Consider the following 12,026-nt stretch of genomic DNA (forward strand, 5'->3'; position numbering starts at 1 on the left):
TCTTAAACTTATTTTGTTTTTATTTCAGATTCCAGCACCAGGTAATTAATAATAATGTTTATCTATTTCCTTTTATATGTTTTTCATGTGTATGGTTGTTTTTTTTCCTTTCTATTCTATAGGTATTTTCAAATAATTGATATGGAGGTTGGTTTATCTATTTTGCTTTATATGTTTTCATGTGTATGGTTGTGTGGAAAGACCTATAGGTTATCTTCTGATTATTTTTTATTTTGTTTTCTTCTGCCTATTTTTTTCGTTAGCTGTTGTGTTGTTTCGCAAGATGTTGCTTAGATATCGTACAGTTTGTACACTTTTGTAACTACTACTGCGTAACCAAATACTTTTCCATGTAAGAGTTATCTCCCCAAACACTGTTTCTATTGTTATTTCGAAAACATCGCAACTGTATAAGCAATCTTATAAAAATAAGCTCTCATCACTTGCTCCTCGATTTTTTATATGTTGCCTCACACGGCAACATATGAAAAATCGAGATGCAAGTGATGAGAACTTTTTTTAATAAGATTGCTGTATAAGAAACCAACAAACTTTTTTTTCCAATTTGCTCTTTATATCCTTAGGATGTTTTCGTTTAATTTTGACCAAAGCCGTATAAAGATTCTATATGAGAGTTATTTCCCATTTTGTATTTGATATAAGTGAAATGTTTTTGTAACTGGAAAGGCCTAGGATCATTTGATTTGAGATCCTTGATCTATAAAAATGAATTTGAGGTCAAGGACATGTTCAGAAGTTATGATTTTTGCTTGTTTATATATTACAAACTTTAAAAAATCTTAGTAATATCAAGAAAACATTTTTAAGAATTATTAGTTGCGACATGTCCTAATACATAAATTTGAGTTGAAAGGGTAGAGTCACTTAATGAGAGTTTTTTCCCCTTGTAATATCTAAAATTACAGGTATGGTTTTATAACTCATTTATCATATATAATTAAAATATAGGGTCTTTTGATTTGAGGCCCTTTGCTTTTAATAACTCATGTGTATACATAATAAAGTCATGGGACTTTTTGCATTAGGTTGCAATCCATTTAACCTTGATAAACGGATTTAGTGACCTTTTCTAAACTGGAAGTAGCTAGTATATAGAACCATATATTTTTAAAATCAGTGTCAAGTAAACAATCAAACAATACCGAAAGTGATATTTTTCAAAGTAAAACAAATCTTTTTTTTACATATTTCTTTTGTATAGAAACCATAAATTTTTGGAATCGGGGTACAATTAGCTTGAATCAACATTCGTAATTAAATTTTAATTTTTTCATATTAAAATTATCCAAATTTCCTATAGGTGGCGTCCCAAGGATCACGAAGGACAGGTATGTTAAGCTAAGATTGTGTTTTGTTTGTATGCCTTTTTGTCCAAGTTTCCTCTAGGTGGCGTCCCAAGGATCAAGAAGGACAGGTATGTTAAGATAAGATTGTGTTTTGTTTGTATGCCTTTTTGTCCAAGTTTCCTCTAGGTGGAGTCCCGAGGATCAGAAGGACAGGTATGTTAAGATAAGATTGTGTTTTGTTTGTATGCCTTTTTGTCCAAGTTTCCTCTAGGTGGCGTCCCAAGTATCAAAAGGACAGGTATGTTAAGATAAGATTGTGTATATGTTGGTATGCCTTTTTGTCCAAGTTTCCTCTAGGTGGAGTCCCAAGGATCAGAAGGACAGGTATGTTAAGATAAGATTGTGTTTTGTTTGTATGCCTTTTTGTCCAAGTTTCCTCTAGGTGGCGTCCCAAGTATCAAAAGGACAGGTATGTTAAGATAAGATTGTGTATTTCTTTTTGTCCAAGTTTCCTCTAGGTGGCGTACCAAGGATCAAGAAGGACAGGTATGTTAAGATAAGATTGTGTTTTGTTTGTATGCCTTTTTGTCCAAGTCTCCTCTAGGTGGCGTACCAAGGATCAAGAAGGACAGGTATGTTAAGATAAGATTGTGTTTTGTTTGTATGCCTTTTTGTCCCAGTTTCCTCTAGGTGGCGTACCAAGGATCAAGAAGGACAGGTATGTTAAGATAAGATTGTGTTTTGTTTGTATGCCTTTTTGTCCAAGTTTCCTCTAGGTGGCGTCCAAAGGATCAAGAAGGACAGGTATGTTAAGATAAGATTGTGTTTTGTTTGTATGCCTTTTTGTCCAAGTTTCCTCTAGGTGGAGTCCCGAGGATCAGAAGGACAGGTATGTTAAGATAAGATTGTGTTTTGTTTGTATGCCTTTTTGTCCAAGTTTCCTCTAGGTGGCGTCCCAAGTATCAAAAGGACAGGTATGTTAAGATAAGATTGTGTATATGTTGGTATGCCTTTTTGTCCAAGTTTCCTCTAGGTGGAGTCCCAAGGATCAGAAGGACAGGTATGTTAAGATAAGATTGTGTTTTGTTTGTATGCCTTTTTGTCCAAGTTTCCTCTAGGTGGCGTCCCAAGTATCAATAGGACAGGTATGTTAAGATAAGATTGTGTATTTCTTTTTGTCCAAGTTTCCTCTAGGTGGCGTACCAAGGATCAAGAAGGACAGGTATGTTAAGATAAGATTGTGTTTTGTTTGTATGCCTTTTTGTCCAAGTTTCCTCTAGGTGGCGTACCAAGGATCAAGAAGGACAGGTATGTTAAGATAAGATTGTGTTTTGTTTGTATGCCTTTTTGTCCAAGTTTCCTCTAGGTGGCGTACCAAGGATCAAGAAGGACAGGTATGTTAAGATAAGATTGTGTTTTGTTTGTATGCCTTTTTGTCCAAGTTTCCTCTAGGTGGCGTCCCAAGGATCAAGAAGGACAGGTATGTTAAGATAAGATTGTGTTTTGTTTGTATGCCTTTTTGTCCAAGTTTCCTCTAGGTGGCGTCCCAAGGATCAAGAAGGACAGGTATGTTAAGATAAGATTGTGTTTTGTTTGTATGCCTTTTTGTCCAAGTTTCCTCTAGGTGGCGTCCCAAGGATCAAGAAGGACAGGTATGTTAAGATAAGATTGTGTATATGTTGGTATGCCTTTTTGTCCAAGTTTCCTCTAGGTGGAGTCCCAAGGATCAGAAGGACAGGTATGTTAAGATAAGATTGTGTTTTGTTTGTATGCCTTTTTGTCCAAGTTTCCTCTAGGTGGCGTCCAATTGATCAAGAAGGACAGGTATGTTAAGATAAGATTGTGTTTTGTTTGTATGCCTTTTTGTCCAAGTTTCCTCTAGGTGGCGTCCCAAGTATCAAAAGGACAGGTATGTTAAGATAAGATTGTGTATTTCTTTTTGTCCAAGTTTCCTCTAGGTGGCGTCCCAAGGATCAATTTAAGAAGGACAGGTATGTTAAGATAAGATTGTGTTTTGTTTGTTTTGTTTGTATGCCTTTTTTGTCCAAGTTTCCTTTAGGTGGAGTCCCAAGGATCAAAAGGACAGGTATGTTAAGATAAGATTGTGTTTTGTTTGTATGCCTTTTTGTCCAAGTTTCCTCTAGGTGGCGTACCAAGGATCAAGAAGGACAGGTATGTTAAGATAAGATTGTGTTTTGTTTGTATGCCTTTTTGTCCAAGTTTCCTCTAGGTGGAGTCCCAAGGATCAAAAGGACAGGTATGTTAAGATAAGATTGTGTTTTGTTTGTATGCCTTTTTGTCCAAGTTTCCTCTAGGTGGCGTACCAAGGATCAAGAAGGACAGGTATGTTAAGATAAGATTGTGTTTTGTTTGTATGCCTTTTTGTCCAAGTTTCCTCTAGGTGGCGTCCTAAGGATCAAAAGGACAGGTATGTTAAGATAAGATTGTGTATTTCTTTTTGTCCAAGTTTCCTCTAGGTGGAGTCCCAAGGATCAAGAAGGACAGGTATGTTAAGATAAGGTTGTGTTTTGTTTGTATGCCTTTTTGTCCAAGTTTCCTCTAGGTGGCGTCCCAAGGATCAAGAAGGACAGGTATGTTAAGATAAGATTGTGTTTTGTTTGTATGCCTTTTTGTCCAAGTTTCCTCTAGGTGGAGTCCCAAGGATCAAGAAGGACAGGTATGTTAAGATAAGATTGTGTTTTGTTTGTATGCCTTTTTGTCCAAGTTTCCTCTAGGTGGCGTCCCAAGGATCAAGAAGGACAGGTATGTTAAGATAAGATTGTGTTTTGTTTGTATGCCTTTTTATCCAAGTTTCCTCTAGGTGGCGTCCCAAAGATCAAGAAGGACAGGTATGTTAAGATAAGATTGTGTTTTGTTTGTATGCCTTTTTGTCCAAGTTTCCTCTAGGTGGCGTCCCAAGGATCAAGAAGGACAGGTATGTTAAGATAAGATTGTGTTTTGTTTGTATGCCTTTTTGTCCAAGTTTCCTCTAGGTGGCGTACCAAGGATCAAGAAGTACAGGTATGTTAAGATAAGATTGTGTTTTGTTTGTATACTTTTTGTCCAAGTTTCCTCTAGGTGGAGTCCCAAGGATCAAGAAGGACAGGTATGTTAAGATAAGATTGTGTATTATTTGTATGCCTTTTCATCCAAATTTCCTCTAGGTGGCGTCCCAAGGATCAAGAAGGATAGGTATGTTAAGATAAGATTGTGTATATATTTGTATGCCTTTTTGTCCAAGTTTCCTCTAGGTGGAGTCCCAAGGATCAAGAAGGACAGGTATGTTAAGATAAGATTGTGTATATATTTGTATGCCTTTTTGTCCAAGTTTCCTCTAGGTGGAGTCCCAAGGATCAAGAAGGACAGGTATGTTAAGATAAGATTGTGTTCTGTTTGTATGCCTTTTTGTCCAAGTTTCCTCTAGGTGTCGTCCCAAGGATCAAGAAGGACAGGTATGTTAAGATAAGATTGTGTTTTGTTTGTATGCCTTTTTGTCCAAGTTTCCTCTAGGTGTCGTCCCAAGGATCAAGAAGGACAGGTATGTTAAGATAAGATTGTGTATATATTTGTATGCCTTTTTGTCCAAGTTTCCTCTAGGTGGAGTCCCAAGGATCAAGAAGGACAGGTTTGTTAAGATAAGATTGTGTTTTGTTTGTATGCCTTTTTGTCCAAGTTTCCTCTAGGTGGCGTCCCAAGGATCAGAAGGACAGGTATGTTAAGATAAGATTGTTTGCATGTTTGTCTTGTATTAAGATGATTTAAGTTTGTATTACAGATGGAGGAGCCCAGATGAAAGTTCAGTACTAGACCTGAAGGAAAATTGTTTCATTTTAGTTGCTAGATAATGATGATGTAAGTATTTGGTCTTTACAATTGTGTTTTAAACTTTTTTTATAAAAAAAAATTAGGTAATAAAAACCAATTTTTCCTTTGAAATACCACTTGAAATTTTATTACAAAATTGTCCATTATAATTTCTTGTTCAAATTTATTTGCAAATGAAATATTATTTAAAAAAAAATCATTGTAATTGTAAATAGACTGATCCCCCAATTTAGGATTTGAAATAAAACATGCATCACATTTATTTCGGAGTTAATTATTACAACAAATATACTCTTAATATTGACAATTTGGATATTTACATAATTATTTACATTTTAATTGGAAAAATATGACTTTGTTTAGATTGTTTGTTCAAAATTGATACATCAGATTGTTTTGGTTAGCCACCACATTCTGATAATTTTCTGCATACAATAATTTCAGAAATAATGATGTTATCATTAAACAGTCTTCATAATATTGATTTCAAATGAAAATGGTTAATGAATTATAGGCAAAAAGAGCATTAAGACACAGAAAATTGCGCCAATGACAAAGATCTGAAAAGAAGCTTAAAGAAAGGACCAAGTGTCAGTCAAGATGGCAGATGAGTAGCAACTCCATGGAAGATGTTTACTTAGATCTTCAACCAAGTTCAAGGCTTTGCCATGTAAGCAATCAAGCAGCAAGGATAGCAACTGGAATGAAGATTAATTATTACATTGATCTTCAACCAAGTCTGAGGCTTTGTCATGAAAGAAATAATGCAAGTATATTGAAGCCAATTAATTCTATACATTATCAAGAAAAATGTGATAAAGTCTTATAATAAGGGTTATCTATAAGACAACACACAGTTTTGTTATTTTGAACATTTACAACACACAAAAAAAGATATTTATCAGTTTGCTAAATTTATTTCCAGTACACAAATAAAATTTAATACCATGAAAGGTAAATCCTGATAGAATTTTTACTTCAAGGGAGACTAGTGCAATAAACTGCAAGAATGTCTCTTTCAGTGGGAGATAACTCACTATTACGCAATCAGAATACAAAATAGATTAATAAAAATTTAGGCTGGCAATTTAACAAATTTGTAAAATATATAATTTGTGTCAATTTTAATTCCTTTTTAGGATAAAACAGTGCCAATGTTTTCATGAAAGGGAGTAAGACTTGTGGTATAATATACCTTAAATACAAGTAAGTATATAATTCCTTTATTTAAACAAATTTTATCATACCGTCAATAAAAAGAAACAAACAATCAGCTATCACTTGGCTTTAAAACTTTTGGTCAGTTGTTTTAATGTTTAATTTATTAGTACTGATTATTGAAAAGGTCCAACTCCAACTAGATGGAGATCTTTGAGTGGTTTTATTGGTGTTTTGTAGATAAGTTTATAGTGTACTGGTCATATATTTAACTTCAAAATGTCATTAACGCAAAATCTCCCCCTAAGCTGTCAAGGCTGAGAGGGATTCTCACTCTTTGGGGGTTTATGAGGATGGAAAGTATGTTGTATTTGTTAGTGTTGTTGGGATGTTGTCACATTGATGTTTTCTTTGAATCTTCTTTTACCTTAAAATGTTTATATCTATTTCTATAAAATGTACATCAGTATAACAACAGTGTTTTCTTTTTTACTATTTTGAATGAATAAGCATTTTATTTTTCAGGTTAGCATTACAGCTTGTCCTTACAGATTGATGTTGGCTATTAGGGTATACTTTTAAAGGTAATGAAAGAATTATTTTATAGGTTTACAAAATTTTCTATCTAAGATCATGTAAATTCTCATGTGATTTTTATAATCTTTTTACAATTTAAGATTTTCTGGAATGACCTGTCAAGTTTTAGGAAGGGAAACATTACTGTTTTCAAAAGTTTCTCTGCTTTAATTGCATGTTATTCCCAGTTTGCTATTTTTTGCCTATTTCAGTTTCTTAAAATATGACAGAAAATTGAAAAGTGTATTTCTTTTTCAGATAACAATACTGTGGCTGAAGGATATAATTGTGTGATTAATTCTCCATACTCCTTAAAGATTATGTGAATGTTCTTAACATGTTGACAGATGGGGACTCTCTCTTCACAAGACATCAGATTTAACATCCTCATTCTGTCACTGGACATGACTGCTGATTTGTATATCCTGCACTACCAAACGGACGCCTTACATTTGCAAGGATTTTACTGCCAGTCTGTAGAAGACCAAGAGTGACCATATTTCCCTTTGGGGTCTTTCTAACTCTATGGAACAGTTTCCACTTTCATACAAATCTTGCATAAACAAGAGAAAGAATGTAGTTGATGAATTCAAAAATAACAAATGTAAAGATTCTCCATTTTCAATAAGAGTGGAAGTTTTAATTGAGGTTAGTCTATTGTGTTTTGAATTTTCACACAACTTTCTTTTTCTCTCTACCATTAAATGCTATGGATTTTTTTTTAACTTGTGGCTCAAAAGATAAAATGGTTCTTATTAAGTTAACATTTACATTTGTTAAGAATGGAGAATCTAAAAATAACAAAAATATTGTAAATATTTTTAGTATAGCAATGGTTTTATTTGGAAATCAAAAATATTATTGTCAAAATTGGTATAATGATACATTCAAGAGATTACAGGTAGCAATATATAAGTAATCCTTATTTACTACCAGTCACAGCCATTTCTTGACTAAAATATCAAACCTATTGCTACAGGTATTTGACTCAGTTGTAATGGATCATAAGTCTAACAGGGTCAAGGGGAGATAATGCACCTGATTAATGCCTCATACTAGAAGTTTCTTAAGTGCCCAGTTTACCAATATAACTTAGACATTCTCTTCTGTAATTTGAGCAGTACCTAAGAGTACTGAAACTGTTTTACAAAGCACCCATTAAACTTTTCATGCATTGAGTTATGCTAAGCATCTTTGGCTGAATTTTTGACAAGTCCAAAAAATAGGAGAATATTGACGAAACAATGTCCTTACTTTCAGGGAATGTAAAATGTAGTTTCTATAAAACAATAATTTGTGTACTATATGTACTTAATGTATTGTAAAATTTTGTATATTATTGAATTATAGACCACCTTAACATATAATTGTCCATATTTTGAGTTTGAGTCGATAGACTTCTATAATTTTGATATAATTTGTCCCATAAGTAGTGCATGCACTACACTTTAAAAAACTGTTATAACAAATGTGTTTTTTTTTTATTTGTGTTTATTGTCTAAAAGAAATGCACTTTAAAATAACTGTTCTTGGGCCTAATTAAGAGTCCAGTAAATGCAGATTCTGCAAAATCCCTGATCAGTAAATGTAGATTCTGTAATTTCCATGATAAGGAGCTAATTGTACATAAAAGTTGAATTAGTTGAATTCCATTTTAAAGAGTTCACTTAGTCAGTAAAAATAATCATTTTACAAAGATTGGTGTATCTGTTTGGTTTCATATGAAACCTTTTTTTCTCCTTCTATAGGATAGTTAATGGTTCAAATATATGCCTGTTGAGAATAATATTACATGCAAGTTTTCCAATAAAAAATGAGGATACTGTTGTCCAAAAAGGTCCAATGTAAGGGTCTTGTTGCACTCAGGCTTTTTGTATCATGTCAATTTAGCATAGAAATTACCAAACAAATTTCTCTTTCCCATAGCTTCTATAAGCAATTTTATATGTAAATATGTGTTACGGCCTAAATTGACCCCAAATTATTTTTAGTCTTGCATGGCCTAGGACCATGTTATTACTGTGTGGTGTTCTATTTTTAACTTTTCATTCCAGTTAAAGCACATCGAAATATAAGAAAGAATTTTTATAGCAAAATTGCTTCACAAATTTTATTCTGTTGAAAAAAAATCACAATTTGTTATAAGCAACCCCCCCCCCCCCCCAATTTTATAAGTACTTTGGTTGCTGTTTTCCAGATTCCCTACAACATTATATATTACAACACATTATTGTCATATTCTCTCCTCACTTTCTTGAAGCCAAAACTAAACAGAGTATTTGATTGCTATATTGTTGACCATCAGAACTCTCTTTTTATTCTCCTTACAAAAATACAATGCTTTTTAATTAAAGATGGCGTAAATTTGTACTTTTATTGACAATTCCCCAGTGACTTGAATTCACATGAACTACTTTTAACAAATGCAAACACAGATTTATGATTTTTTTGCATCTTGTTTACATATTTGTACTAGAATTATAGTATGCAGATTAGATATACTGGAAACTTTCTTTAAAATGCAAAGGTTATCTGATTTTATTTCAGAAAAAAAGTCAGTAAAATGGCTTTCATTTTTATGATTGAAAAAATAAGAGGCTATAAAGGGGAGATAATTTTGACATAGTAGAAATTAGAATCCTGACTGCATAAGTAGTAGTTTGATATGAAAATTTCCATATTATTTTAAAGTAGGTATGAAAGTAAACTGGATCAAGAATGTTAAAATAAAATATGTTTTTGCAAATTTGGACGACAATTAATTGCAATTATGTACCATTTCAACAATAGATATAGTACAGACTTGCAAATCCATACCATTACATCACAGGAAGTAGTATGGTTGTCTGAGCGAAGCCAATTGGAAGTATGTACCTCTTAGTGAAGCTAATTGGGAGCACACCCTCTGTCTTGTTGCGAAGCTGATTGGAAGCAGTACATATATACCTCTGTCTGCAAATGCTAATTAGAAGTAGTACCCCTGACAGAGAGGTCCCAATTAGAAGTACGTAACTCTGAGGGAAGCCAATTGGAAGCATGTACCTCTGCAAAATTTGATTAAACAATATTCAACAAATTCTATTTAACATTCTTTTCAAAGTTTGATGTCATACCAACTCTCATTTTCTATTTGTAATTACTCCCCTTGTTGATATTGTGACCTGCAAATTATCACTTCACCATTTTGTACTTGCCTGTGGTTTATATCCTGATGAAGATGCACTAGAAACAGAAACATGTAGATAATTTTTAATTTACTACAGCACATCCTCAAGTACTAGTATTGTTATAATTGAGGGCCAAATTTTTTAAAGTCAATTATTAAGGTGCATAATTTTAGTTTATGCATCTTCAAATGATAATTCATCTTACTGTAACTTTTTGACAGCAAAGGTTAATTAAGATCTATAGGGAGGCTGATATAAGTTTGCTATCAAGGGCATATAATACAGTAACAGGGGAGGTAATGATGTCTTTAATGTCAAATGTTACTTTTGGCCATTTCAAATAGTTACATATTAGGAAAAGATTAATTTTTTGACTAATTTTTATCATTCAGACTGATTTAACATGAAAATGAGTTTATGGACCCCTTTTTTAAAAATGACATTAGGTTTGAAAATGTATCAAGATTATTTGTGCCAATTTAAATAAATCACCAATGGAAAGTTTTTAAATAAGATGAATACACAGCCAAAGATGATATGTTTTTTCTTTTACTAAAATCCGGTATAAAATCTGTTATTAAGATGCCAATTTGAAGAAATCACCAATGATATATTATAAATAAGATAATATAAACATAAAAAAATGATGTTTTTATTTTACTAAAATAATGAAAACAGATAAAAATGAATTATAATTCAAAAGAATTGTTACACACATTTAACTCAAAATACTCTAAATATGTAGAGATGATATTCCAGTTTTGTTTCTTTTACAAAACCCCACTTGTGTTTATCTTTTTAAACAAAAATTTTCAGTCTTCGGGTTATTTATTTAAAAATGGATTTCCTGAAAGTTGGCTTTTGAGGCTTGAATTTCTTTTCTTTACACTATTGAACCTTAACCAAACAGATACACTAGTTTTCTATGCCAATTAAAAGTAGTGTGTTTACTAGCAACTCGAAAAGATTTGCTATTTCAGTTATTGTTTGGATATACAAGATAATATTTTTTATTTATAGTGGGTTTTTTTTCAATATAGCCTCAACATATCATATTCAAAACATTCCTAAATTTTCTATTATAGCTTTAAATTTTACAATAGACATATTACATTTTGTTTTTTTTATGCATAATACAAGATATGTTTGTCATTTTATTACACATGTTACTGTACATATGTTTATTTTGTACCTTTTTTTTTTAATTCGTCCCTTTATTTGCAAGTAAACAAACTAGCATCTTTTCTCTTATTGATTTAATATAATTTTATCAAATTATTTCTCACAATATCTTTTTATTGTTGCTTTAAAGCAAACACCAATTGCTTTCATTTGTTTAAAATTATTCAACATATTCAGACTTTAATTGTTAACAATTTTGCAGATTTATATAATTCAATCCATATATTGGAGAAAGAAAAACCAAGGAAATAAATTTCCCTGAATGCATACCAACACAAATGCCAGTCCACTATCAAACTCCCACATTGACCTCAATAATCACACATTAAATCATATACAGTTTGTACCATCAAGTTTCAGTTTCTACAGAACTTCTTTGAAATTTTATCTCTATTTTTTCCATCATTTCAGCATTAATAAAAATGATAACCACTTCCCCTAAAAAAATTATAGTTAACCATGCCAAAATTAAAGTAACTTGCATCTTTCAGAAATTGTTTTAATCAATAAAAATCAGTTAAGATAAAACTATGCCTTTCAATGAAATAAAGAAGAATGGTCATTATTAAAAAAAAATCCCCTGTATAAAAAATTGTGCTTATTTTATATAAAAAAAACCAACTACCAACAATCTAAAACTTATGGCAATCCTATCAATTAATACTTAGAAATACATTGTACTTAGGAACAAACTTATTATATCAAACATTACAAACTAACCATACAAAATCAGAAACTTTATTATATTTATAGAGTCTATTATCTTTTGATCAGTTATCAGTATTATTCCTTCAAAGAAAATATTAATTCT

The sequence above is a fragment of the Mytilus trossulus genome, chromosome 4 (genome assembly GCF_036588685.1).
Source record: "Mytilus trossulus isolate FHL-02 chromosome 4, PNRI_Mtr1.1.1.hap1, whole genome shotgun sequence".
Lineage (NCBI taxonomy): Eukaryota > Metazoa > Mollusca > Bivalvia > Mytilida > Mytilidae > Mytilus > Mytilus trossulus.